The 23,870-nt window shown below is 36.0% G+C and overlaps 1 long non-coding RNA gene across 6 annotated transcripts in view; it reads right to left on the bottom strand.

The window, feature by feature from the left end:
- Positions 1-23,870, bottom strand: part of LOC131522626 (uncharacterized) — a 124,741-nt gene that overhangs the window by 53,685 nt on the left and 47,186 nt on the right. For all 6 annotated transcript variants that reach the window (XR_009266582.1, XR_009266578.1, XR_009266579.1 and 3 more), the window contains exon 5: positions 10,337-10,427. This is a non-coding gene — a long non-coding RNA (uncharacterized LOC131522626). The remainder of the gene's footprint in view (positions 1-10,336; positions 10,428-23,870) is intronic.

The raw sequence follows: 23,870 nt of genomic DNA, 5'->3' as shown, positions 1-23,870 counted from the left end.
ATTATCTATATACTACACAAACATCGAATAAGAAAAATATGGTTCAAAAGTTGTTAATGTAAATACATTTTTTTGTGGAAATTCTTGCTTAAAACCACAACTTGCACAGAACATTAGAGGCTTTGTGTGTTTGTGTTTCTCTCTCCTCGCTGTGTCCGTGGGTTCATGTTAGTGCCTATGGTTGAAATTCATGAAGTGCCCCTCTGCAGAGCTCAGTTGGCGACTGAACTGCAAGAGCAATGAGCTCATTGTTCTGCTCTGGAAGCTTTTCTCGATTTTCAGAGCAATCAACAGCTGTCGATCGAGATGTCCTGGATCCACTCCATCTATCATATACTATCATCCAGAGACACAACAACAACAGGCAGGGAATATCACAGCAGCACAGTCTGACGCACATACAAACCAGCAGAGCTAGTAGAGGTCATCCTGACCAATTCAGAGCGCTTGTTAAACTACTAGTTAAAATCACAGGTGACTCGCACAATGCTCTTCAACCACGGGTAGATCTATGTATATTTTTTATTAAAAATAGCAGATTCATCTTTTCCCTTACTGTTTTTAAAGTTCACATTGAAAGTTTTAAATGACTTTAATTATTTAAATAATATACACAAAATAATAAATTCAATAAATAGTAAAACAATATATTGTGTAAAAAATATTTATATAAATAATATAATTTCTATTTATTATTATAAACATATAATTTATATACAGTATAATATTTAAATGAAAAAATATTTAAAATAAAATAAATAAATAAATATTTAAAGTTTATGGCGCAATCTCCATCACAATCAGCAACTTTTCACTAGTTTTGTGAACTTGTTTACTAAGGATTACATAATTTAGTATAATTTATATTTATTATTTATTTTAAATGTATATTTTTTTGGCGAAATTTTTCCACTAATAAAGTTTTTTTCAAAGTTTGTGCCCTTGCCTACCAAGGACACAAAAGCGTAAATGTAAATATTGGAATATTTTATGCTTAATTTCCAATCATGCTAAAATATGTTAAAATATGATGTAATTGTGTGTGTTTAGAATACATACACAGCAAGCTATGAAATTAATCTATAGTAATATTTTTTTTTGCATAATTTCCAATGATTAAATAAATAAATGTATTTAATTGTGTTTAGGACACATAAACTGTTAGTTATAAAATTATCTTTACAAAGATGCCATTTTAATCCAAATATATTACAAATGTAATTTCCACTGCTAAACGATTAATAGACCTAATTTTAAAAGGTAGTGGAAATTATATTTGTTCACAATTCTCCTGCAATACATGATGTATGTTTATTGTTGGACATTGTTAGAAAGATCAAACTAGTGAGAATGTGCAAAGTATTAATTTTAAGTGAATTTATAGTTCACAGTAACAAAATTGCTCATAGTTGAAGAAACAACCAGAAGATGCATCTGGATATCAATAGAGAAGAATCTAAACTGCCGTCACTGCAGATTAACCTCTCGTCTTTCTCAGATATGCCCTCTCGTCTCAGAGCTATCCAGGTCAAAGATGTTTTCCAGATTACGCTGAATTGTCCCTTATTCTCTCTTGAAATGTCACAAAGAAAACAAGCGCTGACATGAAACGATTCTTGAACCATGCGCTTCAGCCTTTCTGAGGGACCCCAGCTTGTTAGCTCACAGACGAACAATAGAAGACAAAGGTAAAATGACAACCAATCAAACAAATTGGGGGAAAGATAAAAAAAAAGACAAAGACGGCAAGGTGCTTTTGTGCAAATATTTTCTCCGCCGATCCCTTACAAACATAAACATAAATCAATGCTTTTAAATGAACAATGCAACACGGCAAGTTAACTATCCATGCTCGGAAATCATTTCGGCGTGATAAACATTCAATCACAATATCGCTGACCCCTTTCCTTTATAACTCGAGCGAGAAAAACACTTCATCCGAGAGCGTTTTCTCCTGAAACGAGCAGATGTGTGAATGTGGGAGCCTCAGCGAAACAATGAGCATGGAGAATGTTGTGAGGTTGGCCGCAATAACGCGATTTACGTCTGGGCCTCACTAATAAAGTAAATCTTAATAAATCATGTGCAATCTTTCTCCACACTAACCCCTCCATTATCTCACCGTGCCATCTGTTATCATCAAAACTATATGACTGTGTTTAAAATGGAATTAATATGTAAACAACATTTTAATTAAGAGTGACAGAGCGCTCGAGAGCCTCCATTACAGCGGAAAAGAACAAAGAAGTTAAACAAGTCAATCTTCAGCACTGAATCGTCTTGCAGTGGCTGTCTTTTATTTTATTTATTGGCCTTTTTGCTTCTTTTATTGACAAAAAAAGTAAAATAAGGAAAAACATACCTTTAAAAGGGTCATATGACGTTGCTAAAAAGAACATTATTTGGTGTATTTGGTGTAATGCAATGTGTTTATGTGGTTTAAGGTTCAAAAACACATTATTTTCCACATACTGTACATTATTGTTGCTCCTCTATGCTCTACCTTTCTGAAAGGCGCCAATTTTTACAAAGCTCATCGTTCTGAGAAGCGAGGCATGCTCTGATTGGCCAGCTATCCAGTGCGTTGTGATTGGCTGAATACCTCAAGCGTGTAATGGAAATGTTACGCCCCCTTACCGTATTGTGATGCCGTGTCCCGGCGTGACGAGACAAAAACAATAAAACCCATTATAAACGAGGCATTTGTTGCATCCAGTGGGGACATAATTACTGATTAAAATGACTTATACTGTATTTTTACACGTCGCGTTGCATCGCACCGCATAAAAATTACCATGTCTGCATTTGTGATCGGAGAAACGACAAACAACAAGCATTACTCTACACAGCTCAAAACTCGCGTTTGAAAAGTCAGTGGAAAATTCTTTAAATATGAAAACATATTTACAGACTGTGAGTCAGAAGCGCCAGACTGTCCTTGCAAAGTTGGAATTGCCCCACTTTATAAAAACAGCCTTTGTTCACAGCTGGCTTTGTAGGCTACTCTCCCAGGTTCAGGAAATAGTCCTCCGTAAAATGCGCTGCACACACTCTAATATTTGGGTTGAACTGTTCTGGAACAGTGTTGTAAATACAACTAAACCACTGATTTCTAGTTGTGTCCTCTTTTGGAAGCCCAAAAAAGTAGTTTCGCTTTCACATGAAACACAGCGTCTCCAGGACAATCATGCCCTCTTTCTTTGCGTATACATTTGGCCGGTGTTATGCAAATCTTCCCACACCGTGACGTAGACATGTGGGGGCATGTTTGAATGAGCCGTTTTAGGAGGGTGTGGACAAGTCTTAATTTTTATAAAGAATATCTCTTTGGGTTTGAGACTTTAGTCTTTGCAACTTTAGGGATCTTATCTATGTATGAACAGCTCGTAACACTCCAAAGAGAAAGGAAAACTTGAAATCGCATCATATGACCCCTTTCAGAAACAAATACACACATGGCCAACACATTATACGTGTTGCTCTAAGACTCAAGGGGGCGTTAGAGTCTGTGCATTACATGGAATGTTATTATTTAGTTTACAGTAGCTAGCTATGACTTTTTTTTTTTTTAATTGTTGCTCTCAGTTGTTGACCAGAACAAGAAAACTGACCATAGAAGAAGACCATAAATAAGTAAATAAATAAATTCCACTAATGCTTAACCTGGGGAAAAAAATGATTGAACAACAACAATAACTATTTTAAATAGATAAATAATTTTTGCAATAATGCTTCACTTGGGAACACAAAATAACAACAAAACAAACAAATAAACAAAAAATTACTTTTTGCACTAATGCTTAACCTGGGAAAACAAAATGAGTAAACAATAAAATTAATAATTATAACCAACCAACCAATACATACGTACATACACTAATGCTTAACATGGGAAAACCAAAGAAAGAAAGAAAGAATTAAAAAAAAAAAAACGCATTAAAGGATAAAGAGGACTAAGGATTTTTCAAGTGTTTGACAAATTCACATCATTTAAAAAAAAATGTTGATCATTTTTATCAAATGACTAGTTATCACCATATTTTGAGAGTGACCCTTAGCTTGTCCTGGCCTGTTGTGTCTAAACCTGAAACTCAGTTTTGGTCCCTATGCAATCCCACAATGCATCTGTCATAACCTCAGCTGAAAAGCCCAGCTCACACAGCCAGATACACACATAGAGGACCGTTTGAGAGATCAGCAGGGAAGTGTAACCCTGCCCTGCACGAGATCATCACACCGGCAATTTGCACCGTCATGCTCCCTTCCTCCAGACGCCTTTGTTTGGTCTGCCGTCTACCACTACACAAGCACCTCCGTCTTCTCCTTCCTTTCCTCGATTGTTTGCACTTTCTCTCACACAAACACACACACACAAGCACGGCCGTAATACGATGTTTCCCACCGGATGCATCTATTCCTATGTGTTGCAACTACAGATCCAAGGCTGCCATCAAAAGCCAAACAAGATCCATCAGTAATTAAGGGAATACAGAGGGACAATAGAAAGACGAGCTGATCTCCGGCCTACTTCCTTTTCTCCCTTCTCAGCGGGCAGGAGAGATGAAGCTGGCAGACAGGCCGCTCTGAGGATACCCACGCTCACCCTGGGCCATCTATATTCCACCCATGCCTTGGCAATATTGATATTGGCAGGCGAGCTGCTGATATTGGGGACGTAATGATGCAATTAAAACTCGAAGCATTTTACTATTATTGGCACGCGCACCGAACCCCCCCTTTATTTTAGGAGGCAAATATGATTTGGAATCCACGCGCACAGACCCGGAATGAGCGCGCTCATAATAAAGAAACGCATGGTGTCATTTTTAGTCCATCCATCACTATATCGTTCGAAGGGCTGATGCCTTAGACGCGCTCGAAGAATAGGCTTTGTGATCTTATAATTGCCGCATTGACTGCGTTTAAGTGGCGACGTGTTTTACGTGGTGTTTAATCGAGAGTCAAGGAGAATTTCCTCTTTGACACAGTGGCGAATGGGAAATGCCATTACTTGAAGGTCTTTTCCAAACAAAGAAAAAGCCGGGCGGAGGTTAGTTTATGTTGAGTAAAACTGTGAAATATTTAGACAATTTAAAATAGCTGTTTTATGTTTGAATATATTTTAAAATGTCATTTATTCCTTTGATGTCAAACTGAATTTTCAGCATCATACTCCAGTCCTCAGTGTCACACGATCCTTTAGAAATCATTCTAATATGCTGACTTGCTGCTCAAGAAACATTTCTGATTATTCTCAATGCTCATATTTTTGCAAAACTGCGACACGTTTTTTTTGTTTTGTTTAGGATTCTTTGATAGATAGAAAGATTTAAAGAACAGCATTTATTTGAATTGTTTTTAGCATTATAAATGGCTTTACTGTCACTTTTGATCAATTAAATGTCTTTGCTGAATAAAAGTGTTCAATTCTTCTAATCAAGAGTCAAGGATAATTTTCTCTTTGACATGGTGGCAAATGCGAAACGCCATTACTTGAAGATCTTTCCTAGCGTCATCTGCAAAGAAAAAGCCTGACATAGGATATTTTCAGTAAAATTTTCAAATATTATTACAATTTAAAATAACTGTTTTCAATTTGAATCTATTGTAAAATGTAATTTATTCCTGAGATGCAAAGCTGAATTTTCAGCATCATTACTCCAGTCTTCAGTGTCACATAATCCTTCAGAAATCATTCTAATATGCTGATTTGCTGCTCAAGAAACATTTCTGATTATTCTTAATGTTGAAAACGGTTGTGCTGCTTCACATTTAACCATGAGATAATGATTATTTGATGAAAAACAAATCTTTGGTAACATCATAAATGTTTTTACTCTCACTTTTGATCAATTTATTGTGTCCTTGCTGAATAACAGTATTAAATTTGTCTAATCGAGAGTCAAGGAGAAGTTCCTCTTTGACACACTGCTGAATGATCTTTCCTAATATCATATCCTCTCACAGGTTACGTACCTCGACGTGATTTTAAGGCCATATGTTCTTCCTTTGTTCCGAGATGACTTCACGTCACTAACACTTCTTATTAGTAAAATGATTTATGCCACATTCGCTCCAAAATTTAGCTTGCAAATGAGAAAATGCATTGTGACTCGACCAGATGTGCACAATAAAACAAGATTCCCATTGTAATCTCGGGTACTTAGTTTATATGAAGCTAATATAAGGCACACTTGGATGTGGCAAAGTCACTCTTTTTAAAATTTGACTATAAATGATTGGAAATAAATTGTGTGTTTTATGCCGGATGGCATGAGTGGGTTGATAAATTAGGAACAGTTTTGTACCCTGACTTATCTACAAGACAAACCTGGTGGAGATCACAGGGATTAATTGCCTCAGAGGTGTGAAACGCCGCTTTCCCATTCTTCCCACACACTCCGCGCCTAAACAATGATTAATCACCCTATAACTATTCTCCAGAGGATCCCAGCGGTTGCCAAGACGGGTCTTATCCGAGGAAATCCACGCACGCAGGTTGGGAAGTACTTGCCAGGTACGGGGAACGCAACCTGTCCCCATTCGTTATCAGATTAGGCGCGTGTCAGCGAGCAGACGTAAAGCGGCCTGCTGTCACTTACGTGTCCGTCGCCGGAAGCCAAAGCCGACGGAGGCGCTGCGCCGCCTTTCTGACGGGCCTGAGGGCAGATGGTCTCTCTGATCATGTGTGAGATAAGACAACATTTAAAAGCACTAAAACAGCCAAGGTAAAACTCCCGAAATTGCTGACTAAATGTAGCGTTAAGCGAGGTCTCGCAGTTGGTGGCGGAAATCCCTCCGGTGTCACTCTCATCAAGTCAAGCCACCTATATTTCTATGGCGCTTTACGCGATACAGGTTGTTTCAAAGCAGCTTCACAGTATTAACCAGGAAAATAACACCATAAATGATGCAAATATGAGAAACATTGCTTTTTCTGCTGTAAAGCAGCTCTAAAAAGACAATTAGTGTCATTCTTCAGCTCAAGTTGGCTCGGTTCAGTTCAACAACTGTAAAGTTCATCAATTAGTGAGTTCAATTCTGCTATAAGCAGCTCTGCGAAAGACAATAATGTCATTATGAAGCTCAAATCAGTTGATTGAATGTTGATTCAATTCAGCTCAATAACTATAAAGTTCATCAACTAGTGGGTGCAATTCAGCTTTAAGAAGCTCGACGGAAGACAACAGTGTCGTTATTCAGTTCACTGTTGAATCAATTCCATTAAATAACAGCGTCAATGCAGCACAATTTGTTATGAAAAAATCAATTCAACTATAAGCAGCTCTGCGGAAGACAAAAGTGTCGCTATTCAGCTCAAGTCAGTTCAATGTTGATTCAGTTCAGTCACAGTGTCGATGCTGCAAAATTCATCAATAAAAATTTGATTTAACTGTAAAGCAACCCTATTCAACAATATTGTCGTTATCCAGGTCAAGTTAATTCAACCATTATTCAATTTAGTTAAATAATTGCAAGTGAGTTCAGTTCAGATACAAGTAGTTTTATCGAAGACAGCTTGAATCAGTTCAGTGTTGATTCAGTTCAATTCATTAACAGTATCAATTTTGCGAAATTCATCAATTATGAAACAAATTTTATTCAACTGTGAAGTAACCCTACAGAAGACAATAGTGTCTTCACATTCACATCAAGTTATTTCGTGTTGATTCAGTTCATTAATTGTATAAAGTTCATCAATTAGTGAGTTCAATTCAGCTTTAAGCAGCTCTACAGAAGATGATAGTGTTGTTATTCAGTCAGTTCAATGTTGATTCACTTCAGTTCAGTAAGGGGCCATTGACACAGAATGCATCTTTGTGTCTAAAAACGCGAGACGCAGCGCTCAGGAATGGTTTTAAAAAGTGCAGGGTCTTGAGACACGCTTTTGAGACGTGATATTGCCAAGCTTATTCAGTAACAGAGGTATTTCTCTCCAGGCTCATTTTTTAAGAAAGATGATGTGATAATCGCTTGAAGAAATGATACATAATTCAGGGTATCTGGACACAGCCACTATAAGTGCCTCCTCTGTCATGCTTCCATCAAATAAAACAGCTGACATGCTAACTTGCTACTGTAAACAAGCTCGCAACGCTTGCCCCGCCTCCGGGGTCTTCTGATTGGTCCACTGTTTTGGAAGTGACATTGATGAGCGGCGCTACATGTAAAAGTCTAAAATTGAAACAGAATCTTAAAAACACAGCGCTCATGCGAGATGCTGCCAAATACACTAGACGCAAGCGCAACGGTCATACAGGTCCGTTTAGCGTGTTAACACAGAAAAAAAACTATGGAAAAGTAGTGCATTGGAATGGAAAAACACGTTCTGTGTGAATGGCCCCTAACAGTGTCAATGTTGCAAAATTCGTTAATTATGAAACACATTCGATTCAGCTATAAAGCAACTCTACGTAAGAGAATAGCATGTGCTTTTTTATTTAGCTCAAGCTGGTTCAATTAATTTCAACAACTGTATAAAGTTAATCAATTAATGAGTTCAATTCAGATTTAAGCAGCTCTACAGAAGACAATGGTATTGTTATTCAGCTCGAGTCAGTCAAGTGTTGATTCAATTCAGTTCAATTATCAAACAAGCTTAATTTAGTTTTAAACCACTCTACAGAAGTCAGTTGAGTTAGACAGCTTGAGTCAGTTCAATATCAGTGTCAATGTTGCTGTATTAGTCAAATATGATTCAGCTATAAAGCAGCTCTAAAAAGACAACAATGCCATTATTCAGTGTCGATGTTGCAATAGTTGTTAATTATACACAAATTCAATTATAGTGTTAGCTCAGTTTTTCAGCTTAATTCAGTTCAGATTTTCAGTTTCAGAACTGATGATATTACTGAATATTAAAGTGTCTTTTAAACCCCAACTAAGCAAGCCAAAGGCAACAGTGACAATGAACTCTCTGAGCTGAAAAATACCTCACAGATCACCGTTCCTGAAAGCAGGCCTGCCTCGGATGAGCACGCTTTGTTTTGGTTTGAAATAAAAGAAAATTGAAGAGAAGAAAAACTCTCCGGCTCGCCTCGGGGCCCAAGTGACCACTTTGGTTTGGTCAGTTAAGGAAAGGAGGTTAGCGTTTAATATTTGATGGCACCTGCAGCGAGTGGCTGCGTGCAGTAATGCAGGTGACAGATAAACGGAGCGTGGTCCCCGGGCACCTGCGGAGAGTAAGTGCATGGCTTTATCTCTATACCAGCTCGATATCTCAAATGGATAACTTGTGTAGCCTCTAATTTACATTAGGCGGGGAGTGAAGCGTGAAAGCTGCGGTGAAGGCCGTGACACCTCCAATTAATGCAGCTCTGCCTATGCACAACTTCCAGCGGGCCCTGACTGCAAGAGCGCTTCTACTCTCACACACCGACGGGACGCTCTTGTGCATTGGCCTGCATCTGTTCTGCACTGCTGTTACAGCCGGATTTCTGTAAATACAAGCCTGGAAGTCACTGCATTTAATGTTCATATATGACTTTATCGTCTTATCTTTTAAATAGTGTATATACTGTAAACAGTGTTTTATAGAAATAAATTATATATATATATATATATATATATATATATATATATATATATATATATATATAAAATATATACTGTATATGCATGTATGTAAATATGTATGTATGTGTGTGTGTGTGTGTGTACATATATGTATATATACATACGAACACACATATACACACACATATATACATGTATATATATATATATATATATATATATATATATATATATATGCATGTGTGTGTATAAATATTCAATTTAGTAATATTCTATTTTAAATATAAATATGTAAAATGGGGTTAGTATGATGTTGTTTTAAAACATTTTTAAAAGAATTCTCATATACTCTCCTATACTATTTGATTAAAAATACAGTAAAACAGTAATATTGTGAAATATTATTTCAATTTAAAATAAGCGTGTTCTATTTCAATATATTTTGAAATATAATTTATTCCTTTGATGTAAAGCTAAATTTTCTGCATAATTACTGCAGTCTTCAGTGTCACATGATCCTTCACAAATCATTGTAATATGCTGATTTGCTGCTCAAGAAACATTTCTGATTATTATCAATGCTGAAAATAGTTGTGCTGCTTCATATTTTTGTGGAAACCATGATACATTATTTTCAGAACATTTATTTAAAATATAAATCTTTAAATTGGAAAATGTCTTTACTTTTTGATCAATTTAATGCATCCTTGCTGAATAGAAAATATTTGATGAAAAAAAATATTTTGAAAAAATTATTAGTGACTCAATTTTTGCATAATAGTATCTATTTTAATAGTTAATGATTAAAAAAAACTCTTACTGTCTGCCACTGGTCTGCCAAACAGATGTTGCACAGTCATCCATTTTTGTACTTTTTTTGGGGAAATCAGCCTTCAGATATCTAGTTGTATCTGCATATTAAGATAGAAAAGGACAAAGTTTTTAAGCATGCACAAAATTACACACACACACCATCTTCTTAATCACCCCGCTTAAACCCAACCGGCCCGAATCGGAACAGAAAAAGTCTTTTTTCAGCCGAGAACTAGTAGTGGCATCTGGTAAAGTGGCGCTAGTTTTTCTCTGGAAGCGAACGGGGCCGTAAAACAAAGCAAAGCAATGAAAAACAAAGGCGTCGCAGTGGCGTGGTAAACACCGATGGGCTGCTTGCCAAGCACACCGCCGCTCCGTACCGCGTGCTGGTTTCATTTCAATGTGTGACAAAATATGGACGTCCTGACACGTCTCTGAATGTTAACAATGGCAACGTGTTGTTGCGGCACAGAATTAAAAAGACATTTTTACACCTCGTAACATATTTTCACATCGCTACAATATGCAATCTGTTGTATTGAAATAAAAGTGAAAATACATACCAGTGCTCAACAGTGTTAATCAGTGTAATTTATATGTTCATAAAAAAAAGGGCGAGATGGGTTGACACTAGACATGTTTTTTAAGGAGCTATGATTATAAGCATTGACTTAATCAGTTCAGAGAGAAGACAATTCACAACATATTATTTCCTTTCAACCCTTAACAGGTTCTGAAGGAACTAATTCGGGGGGCCGAAGAAAAGCAGAAGAGACGAGGGCCGTTTTTTCAAGAGAGATCCACGTGGAAATTTTTCAGCTTTCAATTTGCTTATACATTCATCTCATCTCTTCGAATGAGCTCCTCCATTCCAGTGCTTCCTTTTGTCCTCTTTCTGAGAAAGACACAATCTCAACTTGATTACCTCCTACTCTGTCATTACCTAATAAGATTCCACGCACAGCAGACGCAGGCTTTTTTTTCCGCCGGTGGCACGCCGATCTCTCCGTGCAGTGATTGCACCTTGTGCGGAGGACTGTTTGCTCAACACTTCCAGGCTTCAAGGGCCATTTCGCCTCATTCCGGCACAGGTGGCAAATGCGCTGGAGGTCGTCGGCTATAAGTAACAGTTAATTAACATTTGAATCACTTTCTTTTGAAACGTGGAGGGTAAGAATCCGAGTCACGTGCTCAGGCGAGCTGCCGTGTCCCCGAGGACGACGACTCTCGGGGTTTGGATGCCGCTCGAGGGTTCGTTATCGCCGTGAATCCCCCAGGGCGAGAAGTAACCGATGCTCAAAAACAAGGCTTTATGCAAATAATGATTCGAGATGTGCGATTAACAAGGGCGAAATGTTTACATTTACGCATCTAAAGCAGCTTGCGGTGCTATGGATTTTACTCAGTCTGTGCATTCTCTAGGAATCAAACTCGTGACACTGGCGTTATTAGTGCTACCAGCTGAGCTACATAAAAACGGGACACTTTTTTTTTTTTTTAGTTTACATTAAAATGTACGGCAGGGGTGCTTGATTAATGCAGACAGAAATTAAAATGCCATATTAAAAAGAAAAAGATTTGTTAGCTTTCTTTTTTTTTTTCAATCTCCAAAAGCTTTAAATTCAATTCAAAAGACTGCAATACAGTATTTCAATATATAACATATACATCTACAATATATCTATACTTGACTCTCTCTTTGTTAAAAATTTATTTTATTTAATAAATTTAAATTAAATCAAAATGTGAATTAAATATTAATTAACATTAATATTTAAATATATATAAAAATATATTAAATCTAAATATATTAATTTAATATTAACATATATTATATATTATACTGTAATTTATTATAATTTAATATTTATATAAAATAAAATATTTGTCTCTATATTAACATTTGATTTGTTTTAAATTTTAAATCAGCCATGTATATAAACACCAGTCTATAGATATTCATAGGATATTGTAAGAAAAAGAGAAGGCATGACTCTCACTTTATTAAAAGAAAACTGAAAATTGTTTTTTTTTTCTTATTAATCTTTATCAGTCTAAAATGTAATGTAATTAATTTAAATTAAATGTAATTTTAAATGTAATAAATAATATACATTATATTTTATATTCATACTTTTACAAATAATATGTAAAAATAAGTATTGAGCATGCAAATACCAATCCATAGGTGACAACAGAATTTGACACATATCTAGTTGCTTTTAAAAAGGGTTTAAAAATACCTTTCCTATACCAGAACTCTGAACACATTTCATCATATTTCAATCAAACCCTATTTTCCCCCATAATCAGCATAGAAAAACCACAAAATATGTGCATATCCTGTGTGGGCCTTTCCTTCGGTCTTCATACTGAGCTGGAATAAAAGCCACTTCATTAGCTACCTATAAACACAACCCAATTAAGCGCAAATGACTGACAGGACTGTTTTGGTCCTGTGGGGATAATAGACCCCCAGTTAGGTCATATACTTTTAAAGTGTACCCATATGCCACACTTTATCCCTAAACTGGTTTGGAAAACTCTCTGGGGAATATCATTTCATACAGGACTCATAGAGCTCCGCTGTCAGCCGCTATGAATCATCAACACAGGAAGGAAGTGCTGGTTGAAGAAAGGGTGACTACTTTTGGGGAAAGTTGGCCGCTCTGACTCAAAACAGCAGCTGGCAGGTGCAGCAGTTTATCACAAAGCCAGAAATAATCGAAAGTGACAACTAGCAGCGCCACAAATGATTTATTAGTCTTTTACTCTGCTCCTAACCATCCTTGGGGCCAGAATAAATTATTTATCAACGACGTGTCTTCAAATCATTAATTCTACTGTGCTCTGTCCCATGTGGCGGTAAAATGCGTCAAAAACTGCACGTGGACCTCGGGATCGAGACGTGGGCCGTTGCTTCACCTTCTCCGGCTTTCCACGAACTTCCAGTGATCGTATTATCTCAATTACGCCACGCAAAACCTCCTGACAGTCAACTGGCACTGCCGATTCAATTCACAGTTTTCCTTCAAATGACAAGTTCTTCCCCACAGAGTTGCGTCGTAACACCACTTGTTCTCACTTTCTTCAAAAAAGAACATGCATGTATATACGGCACATTGCACATCGTAGCGAAAAAGCCTCAAAGCGCATCTCTGGATGCATTTAAAAGGCTCGCGCCAAATACGAAAGATCATGTATTTATTATTTTGTAGTTGTGGTCTGATGCATAATTAACACACTTCGGTTTTAAGCTAGAACGCAAGCCCGTATTTATTATGGCTCAAGTGCGATTCGACATATAAATACGAAGCATGCATATAGCACACGCTTCCTGATATTAATTATGGAAATAACACAACAGAAGCATATCCCAACTCCATTATGGTAGTAAGCTAGACTTGTCTCAATAAATCAGCATCTACAATCAAAATTGAAATAATTTTTTATGCATAATGTATGTGCTTGTTGCCACAACAGCTGTTCATTATGCAGAGTAATGCATTCTTGTAGTTTTTAAAAACTTCAGGCCTATAAAATAATCATAATGAATGCTTCATTACGACGAGAGTGAGAAGAGAGAAGCACACTTAACAATACGTCTCCTGCTTTACTGTTTCCTCCACTTTTTATAGGTAAGGCACAGTCTCGCAAGTTTTAAACCGAGCGCTAAGTGTTGATGAAGGACCCGCAGTCGTGCTTTTAAATCAGACACACGGATTTTGAATTAAGCATCGAGTAGAGACAGATGCACGCCGACAAGCAAACATGACGCTTCAGCTCCACAAGTAGCAGAGAAACCGCATCCTTGGAGAACCAAAGCATTGAAATAATCCACAATGATAATCGACGGTGTGCTGTGACAAAAATTGGGAGGAAAGGAACCAGTTTGAGATCTAGGTTATCAGAACGCCTCACCTTTACTTTTCGCATTGTAACCCGAACGCAATTTACTAAACAAACTCCATATGGTTGGGTTAATTGCTATTCTATTTGCTTTAGGTTCAGGGTTATTATTCCGGGTTTTCTGGGGTTAATTGCAAAGCAATACAAATGACACAAATGCTGTCACACTTTGTTTAGTTTGTCAAGTAGTTTGAAAAAGTGACTAAAAGCGGTTTGACAGCACACCAAACTAACTGGTCCAAATGAATTATCAGAGCACATGCGCTCCAACTTTGCATTCTTAACATTTTTTAAACATCAGCTCACGTCGTTTTGTCTTTAATACAAAATGATCTGCCAGACTAAAGTCAAAAGTTTGAAATTGTTGAAACAAGTCTCTTTTTCTCACCAAGGCTGCATTTATTTAATCCAAAATACAGTACAATTTTAAACATTTCTTATTATTATCAATGTAGAAGACATTTGTGCTTCTTAATATTTTTCGTGGAACCCACGACACACTATTTTTTAAAAGTTTAAAATTCAAAGATTAAAAATCAATTAATATTTCTATTCAATAATGATGTGCATTAAAAAGTGACAGTAAAGACATTTACAGTTTTACAAAACAGTCTATTTCAAATATATTTTTCTGTTTCATTTTCTGTTCCATTATTAATAATTGAGTACCAAGAATAAATCATAATTGAGCATCAAATCAGCATATTAGAATGACAGAGTGACACTGAAGACTGGATAATGATGCTGAAAATTCAGCTTTGATCATGGCAATAAATTACATTTTAAAATGTATTCAAGTACAAAAAAAAAAAAAAAATTACACTGAAATATTACTTTTTCACTGTATTATTCAAGTAAATGCAGATTTTTTTAAAAATATATGTAAAAATCTTAATTATTACAAACATTTGACCTGTAGTGTATATAAAACCAATGTTACGTTCATTTGGCGTCCCTTTGTTTGGACATTTTCACACTTTTGGTGCGTTCGTTTGACCTCAGAATTCAGTTCTTTTGGTTGGTATGAAAGTGCTTTTCTGAGCTGCGACCCAGAGCAGCTTTGTAAGGGATCTCTGGTCCGTTTCTCTGGTCCACATGCAAAACCCATTCAAAAAAATAGTCTGGGATTCAGTTCATGTAAACCGCAACTGGTCTGAAAGCAATGCTTCCAAAGTAACTCGCAGAAAGTTTCGTGCTCAAACACAAGTACGATTCGACATACGTATAAATGGGAAGCATGCGTATAATGCACTTCCTATTATTACTTTCTGAAATTAAACTACAGAAGTTAACTGCTACTGATAATGTAATTTGCATGTCATACTGTCTACAGTATAAAGAAAGTTGCAGCAAAGATGAATTCAGCATGGTAAGTGCATATCTGAAAATAAGCTGAAGCCACAAATATTGAATTAATATACAGCAGAAATGAGTACACACACATAATTGACACTGCAAATGAAAATTGCCTAAATATGGGGAAAAAGCATTGGGATTTAAATATTAACATCAATATAAAACCACTAATTGTAGGCTCAAAATTAGTGGTGGGGTTTTCAATGGCTAATGATATAACACAACAAACGACAGCTAATGAGATGCTTGAAAACCAATGCTGAAGTGAAACGATTATTTTCACTGGTGGTTGAGACCTTAAATGTTGTTAATGTCAAAGGTCGTGCTTCCAATGAAACGGATTTAGTTGCAAATTCCATTGATGGTAGTTATGGCGAAGGAAAATCTTGCTAAATATTTATGTGAAGATGGCCAAACCTTCCCCTCTCCTGACAAATAATTCACGGGATTTGAAGTTGCCTGTACATACAGAGGGACATCAGGCCTGCGAAAGGTCAGAGCACGTCTCTGGCATTAAGATAAATGCAGTGGCTCTTGTTTTGATAACAGGCTGATGTTCTTGCAGCAACCTGTCTCAGCTTCTGTTTCAAATGAAGACAAAATGGCCTGGGAGGGTGATTTAATTTCCACGTGTGACGTGCGAACGCGATCCGCCACTGCAACAATGTGGCATCTGAATGCAATAATCTCAAATTAAGTCATGCATAATTCAGGCCTTGTCATGAGGATGGATTAATAATTCAATAGATAAATAATTTACAAAATAATCAAATAAATAAATAATGACACTCCATAAATAACCCATCGGATTAGATCATTTCACAAAGCAACCTCACGCAGGAATCAAAGCCTGGCCCGGTGCAGCTGCGGCCCGCCGAGGACCTTGCATTTTGTGCACATCGCCCCATTCTTCCTGTCACCTTGGCCGCTTTTGTGATTCGGCAAATAAAGATGTAGAACAACACTTTCAAAGTGTTATGCATTATGCCACTTTTGGCAAACGCGGCAGGCTGATCTGCCACTTGAGAAATGACAGAATCTTGCGTTACGACGAGATGCGAGGTTTTAAGTGGGTCTGCTTTTGTTTTTATGCGTGTTGCATGTTATCGGTGAAATCTCCTGCATAAATGCATTATGTATCTACGTGGTTTCCTTCCTAGGTCGCAGCGTGCGTTGTCAGACACGCGGTTCGAGACTCTGAGAGAAAGGGAGGTCAGGATGGGGCTACGCATGCCAGCGGTGGCAACTATGCCCCAGTTCCCCTCTCCTGAGACCACCACCACCATCTGGCTGCCATTCTCTGCACGCATGCACACACACACACACACACGGGCGACATAACTGTCAGGTGCCACGGCAACCAGCCCACCACCCTCTACCCAGAATGCTTTACTTCTTATGAACAACAGATCAACCAATGTTCATTTTTACAACCGGCACTATACCAGTAATTATTCTGCTTTTATGCCTGATAATATGCAGAGCCTATTTTAATTCATGTTATTTGTGCATATCGACACAGCAACAAATAATTGATAGACTGCAACAGTACATTTTTTATTTCTAATATAATATTTTTAGCTATTTTAATGTTACTTTTTTTTGTGGGGATATATGCTTTTATGACACAACAACAAGCCATTTAAAGACTATATATACTTTTAAAATATAATATTCTGTATACATATTTATTGAACATTTTCATTTAATGCGAAACCTATTTTAATTATTGTTTATTTTGCTTATTGACACAATTAAAAATAAATGGGAGACTACAAAAATAAAAACAAAAACATATATATATATATATATAGTATTATTATATCATTTTTTTTCATGCTTTGACCTATATGCTTTTATGACGCAATAACAAATAATTGAAAGACTACAGCATTAAAAAAAACAACAAGAAGAAGAATATTGCATTTATCATTATTAGTAGTAGAATATTTGTGATTTTATACATTTAAAAAAAAATTTGTTCATGTTTTTTCTGAAACCAATTAATTCTGCTTATTGACACAATAACAAATAACTGAGACTACAAGAACAGGAAAACATATTATTATGATTTTACATAAATTTTATTTATTTTTTTAGGCTATGTCTAACTGTTACACTTTAGAATGAATGGCATTCACATGAATGGCTGAGGAACTTATGCAAACAATGAATTCGATTATCCTTAGACCTGATTATTGGAATTATTGGAGTTTACTAGATTGTCAGAATGACAGAAGGTGAGCTAATAAAGGGAAATTGAGGGAAAGATGGCTGTTTTGTTATATAATGTGAAGATGAGAGGAAATAATTAATAATTGAAATGATTCTATAGAGAAACCATGACACAGGCTTTTGCCTGAGGCAATTTACGTCCTATCACATATGCCTTAAAATTGGGAAATATGAAATTTTTTCTTATATCAAAAAACCTGTTCACATAATAGTTAATAATTCATATGGGTAATTGTGTAAATAAAGTGTAAGTGTCTGAACTTGACCAGAACATATTTATAAAAGTCTGCTGTACTCTATTATAAGCATATTCATTTTTATAAAGTTAAAAAGAGACTAATCTGTCAACACTGCTTTGAAATATCCCATCATCTCAACATTTGTGCTGCGTCCAACATGATGAAAACAACAAAAAGTGAATGCTGAAATGATTTATAAAAGTAAAAACCACCTGAAATCCTCTTTTCTTCCACCTCACGCTTCTCCGTTCACTCGCAAACAATGAGCAGCCCCCCTAAATAAGGGGGAAAAAATAATAATAATAAACGCAGGACACAAAGATTAATTAAAAAACAAATGTACAATGGACACATGAATTGTTTCATTAGCAGCCAGTTCGAGCAGATGCAGAAATGCCAGGGAAATATTTATGAGGCTCCAGGATGGACAGCGCTTAAGATAAAACAGTCAAAAAATGTGCAACAGACAAAACCAGCAGATCTGGGATGGTGAAGAGTCTAATGAAGCCAGCTGGGTGAGATCCAGACAGGCAGAGGAGAGGAGAGGAGGCGAATGGATGGATGGGAGAGGAAACCCATGGGGGTGGGTGGAGAGACAGAGGAAGACATGAAGGATGTATGGCTGCCGAGGCTGCTGTATTGTATCAGGATGCAGCAGTAGCTCCACGTCTTCCAAACTCCAGGAAAGCCCGTTCCATGCCAGACACTCACATCTGCTAATCACAGTGCAATTACTAGACTAATAGATGTTTTTTTTTCTTTTTTTTTTTCTCCGCAACGTTTTCCGCCATGTTGCGAGGACAGAATTTAGAGTGATTTTTGAGGGGGGACGTGATGGCGACTACTGGCTGATGTTGTGTTTGCTGATCTTCCCACGTTTTTTTCACTGATCGCGCTTTAAAAAGGAGCAAAACAATCCAAGTCCACATAAAAACAAAACACTTGTGTGGGTTTCTTGTCAACTGCTGGTACTTTCAATAGGGACTGAAAAACATATATATATATAAATCTTTCTGTCCCCTTTTCAATACATTTAGCAAGGAAAGTGCTTAAACTTAAGGAAATGTTAAGAAAAATAATAAAAATAATTCAGGAGGTCAAACTAAATGCTGTTTTATTTTCTATTCATTTTGTAAGGCATCTCCATCCCTGCAAAATCCAGGACATGTATAAATGCAAACGAAAACCCTGATTTTTCTGATTTTCCTTTTGTATTAATTTTGTAATACTATTTTCTGATGATAAATATTCATCAAAAAACTGCAAACATTTAGAAGCAGACATCAACATGGAGAATGTGACAAAACAAAACAAAGAAAAATGCCATAATGGTACAAAATAAACAATTAACACATATATACACATATTTAATACTTACATACGTTTACGTACATATGTACATGTATATATAATTTATAATTAAAAGGTGTATATATATATGTATATATATATATATATATATATATATATATATATATATACACACACACACACACACACACACACACACACATATATATATATATATATATATATATATATATATATATATATGTAAGATAATAGTTCACATAAATTTAAATATTCTCACAAAAATAGGATTTGAGAATTTAATGTTTTTTTAAATAAAATACAAAAACGTAGTGGGCACTAAAATGGGTTTATTTGTGGAAAGTGCTGCAGCATAAGTCATGTACTCATGACCAATGTATCATATAATAATAAGAATTAACATACATTTACCAAAAAAGTGCACTAGAGAGCAGTGGTGTAAACTGCAAATCAAGAAGATCACTCACTTCAAGATGTTTGATACTCCTCGCAAAATAAATGAATAAATTAGTGCATTAATTAGGCCTAATTAAAAGTACTCAAGCTAAGTCAGGCTAAAGGATTAAAAGTAGCTCGATGACTCACTGATGAAACAATAGGTCATGTAAAATAATAAATTATATTCATTTAGCCATTTACCTTTTTCAATTAGTCTATCTGATTTAGTTAAATTAGAAAATGGGAGAATGAAACTGTCTTTAAAAGAGATCGTTCCCCCTAAAGTGAAAATGTTGTTTTTTTGTTTTCTCACCCTTGTGCCATTTCAAACCAGTATAATTTTCATTCTTCTACAAAAACAAAATGTTAGACAGTGTTTGAGCTGCTGGGTTAAACATCACTGTTTTTGTGTGAATGATAGAAAATGTGATTTGTGAGCTACAGCAGAGGAGATTATAAGTAAACTGTTTCTTCTGCAAAGCCATAGCACTTCAGAAAACTTGGAATATGGCACACAAGTCAAATACACTCTTTTTTTGTGATGCTTCTATGCTGTTTATTTGTCTTAATATCTCTCTTTTTTAAAATAGCAGGTTGGAACAACAAGAGAGTTAATGTTGATATTTGGGTGAACTATTTTTTTTAAGTCAAACATTAGCAGTACGTTATAAAAAAGCTCATATTGATGTATTTCCTAATGAAACAGGAAATCGGCCAGTTGGGTTTAAATAGCAAAAAGCCTTCATTAGCAACCACACTGTAAAAAAAAAAGAAAAAAAAGTTGAGCCAACTTTTTTTTTTTTACAGTCTATCATGATCTGCGACAAAAGACAAAAAAATGAAAGATTTATGCACTCACAAAATTTCATACATTCAAGAGTCTTCCACAAGCAAAAACAAACAAATAAAAAAATAGGGCTCCTGCGAAACAAAAACTATAAAATGAAAACAAAAAATTGCAAATAAAAAAGGAAGAAAAATTTACAAAAAAAGTATGTATGTGTTGCTAACAAATAATATTTCTTAAATTGTATGTATTTAAGAGTCTTCCAATATGAATGAACAAATAAATAAATACATAAAAGTTAAAGAAAATAAATGAAAAAAAAATTATATATACTTTTAGAATGGATGACAACAGAGAAAGCTTAAGTTACTGTGACAACAGAAAAAAAATAGATTTATGCATTCAATTAAATTTCATGCATTCAAGAGTCTTCCACAAGTAATGAACAAATGAATGCAGGAATGAAAGTATGAATGAATGAATGAGTGTTCTGTTATTCTGCTAAATTGCTTTTGAACGGCTGACAACAGACAAAGATGAAGTTATGGCATCCACCAGTATGGGTTAACTAATACTAAACAGACGTATTCATCCCCGAGTCATTACCTGATAATCATTTTTGATGAATGCAAACAGACCTGTAGAACACACATAATGACAAGAAAAGTAAGTGTATGTCAGAAAGCTGCACTTTGTTGGCCTGCTGTTACCATTTAACTAGATGATATTATCCGGACATCTGAGTTAGTACGTTTTACTCTTCTCTTCTAAATCTAATAGCAAAATATTCATAATTTAAAAGCACTGCCTGGAAAAGCATCACCTGATGTCTCAGAAGGGCCAGAGACGGGGCTGAAAACAGCTCTCCAATGGTTGTGCAAATTGAAAATTTTATTTCCCAAAGCCACAGTAGATTCTTCAGTTTGAACAGTTTATTGGGCCGCCTGTGGATGCAACGCCGCCATCTCTAGAAGAACTGAGCGCAACAGAACAGGAGGAAACGCTGCAATCTTGTTAAACAAAATAGTGAAAGGCTGTACACGCGCTGCAATAAAATCTAAACAAATTAAGTGCAAACAATTCCGCTCGAGAATGTATTTTGGTAACAAGTGTTTTGCTTTTTTTTCAGTATAAATGGAGAGAATGTAATTTGACATGGTATAATTTAAGTTCGTGGCCACAGATCGCTAATTAATGGAGCCGTGCAGAACTTGCGGGCGTTTCAACCGCGTTGTGTGCGCGACTGCTCGCTCCATGTGGTTTTCACCCAATTTGCCGAAGCAAACCGGATTCTTCATTCTGCGATTACGATGCATCTTCTTCTTCAAACAAATCTCACTCCTTTAAACTTCCTGCATTAAGGAACATTAACATATGGGCCATGTTTTAAAATTCAGTTTGCCGTCTATTACAAGACGCATTTTCTAAATGCATGAATTTATTTAGTGAAGACTGTCACCCCTGGGGATTGCATAGTAAACATTTGGAACTCATTATTGGTTTGCGTACAGTAAAGGAGGACCCAACTTTTGTCTATTTCACTTTCCTCCATTAGCCACCACGGCTGTCACGGCGGCGGCAATCATTCGGCTCGGGTCACCACCGCAGACCTTTGAACATGAGGGGCCACTCAGAGCGAAGTCGCTCATGTGTACAAACCGCAGCGCTTCAGACTTGAACGATTCTCAGTCTATAGCCAGAAAGCCTTAAATTATGCAAGACGTGAAAATGCTGAGTTTCCCACTGACATTATACTAAATGTTTCTGCAGAGTGCATAGAGAACAGACAAAATGCTTGACGTTTACCATCACGTTTGATGCTGAGAAACACAGCACAGATATGTTCACATGGGAACCTGAGAGAACAGACATCAGTCTTAAAATACTTTCTCCTACGTCAGTTTCAGTTAAATATGTTTAGGGGTGAATTCAGGTTAATTGACATTTGAATGCACTGACATTTTTCCCACTCATATCCTACAGTATATATACTTAAATATCCTGTTTTACTTGGAATTCTGAACAGAATATAGAAGTAAAATGGGTTGTGAAACTGGAAAGCATTTAGTTGACATGGTCAACATTGACGTCTCCATGGAAGAGTGACAGTAGAACTGTTTTTATCAAGACTTTTGCATGTACTGACAAACGTTGTTAAATGAAATACACTTATTGTTAGTGCGAGGAGGAAAGTAGTTCCAACATGCATCATATACTAATAAGTCAAATATAGATGAGTATGACCATTCATCATGCTAGATCATGAAAATATGATTTTTACCAATTTAAAATAACGTCCAAATGGAATGGGCAAAAATAAACATAATTACAATGTAATTACAATTTTGAAGCCTTCTTCAAAGAAAAAGAATATTATATATTTAAAAATAAATAATTTTGTGTAAAAAATGTCTAACCTTTTGACAATCCGATCAAGTAATAGACCAGAAAAGAGATGCCATTAGGCATGGCTGATATTACATATGGGTTATTCTGGAAAATACAATTTTAGTTTTTTACTTAAAAACTTGCCATTTTGTTTGTGAAATTTACTAGCAATTTCTGAGTGAAACTGTTTCTACAGTAAGTTTTTTTCTACAGTGCAATACACAGTAATATCTGCCCAATTTGAAATAGTATACTATCTCTTCCATAATAAGATATAGTAAAATATTTATTGAAGTATGCCAGTATGATATTTCAAAGTCAGCCTCCTCCATATACTGTAGATTTGGCAAATGTAGTAGGTCACAGTTATTCTATGATTACAGAACATTTCCATACAGTGCACAGCCAAATGCTACAGTATGTACAGCAGCAAAAGCAGTATGTTAGCATGTTATTGCAAGCATAGTTGTAGTTTTTCAAACAAGTGTCCCGAACACTGCCATTGGTCAATTAAAATCATCTTTAACTGGCAACCGATGGCCTATTAGAACTTCATACACTTGCTATTTCATGCCAAGCTGATAAACGTTGCTGCTGATTTCGAATATACAGAGCCCATATTTATTCTCCATCGGGATGCGATTATTTCTTCATATAATATAGTGCACACCGGCCGCAGAGAGAGAGGAAGGTAAACAAGTGCCACCGCTCTTGATTAAGTGACGTTATTTGCTGTCAATGAATTCCTCTGAAATGTCTCTTTCTCTCTCCCTGGGTTTCTCCATCTCATCTCATCAGACACACAGAGAGCTCGTTCGACTAAATGATAGCCGCCTCTCTCGGCTGTTTAAACATAC

Source organism: Onychostoma macrolepis, chromosome 16 (assembly GCF_012432095.1).
Source record: "Onychostoma macrolepis isolate SWU-2019 chromosome 16, ASM1243209v1, whole genome shotgun sequence".
NCBI classification, from domain to species: domain Eukaryota; kingdom Metazoa; phylum Chordata; class Actinopteri; order Cypriniformes; family Cyprinidae; genus Onychostoma; species Onychostoma macrolepis.
This window is presented reverse-complemented; position numbering and strand designations above follow the sequence as displayed.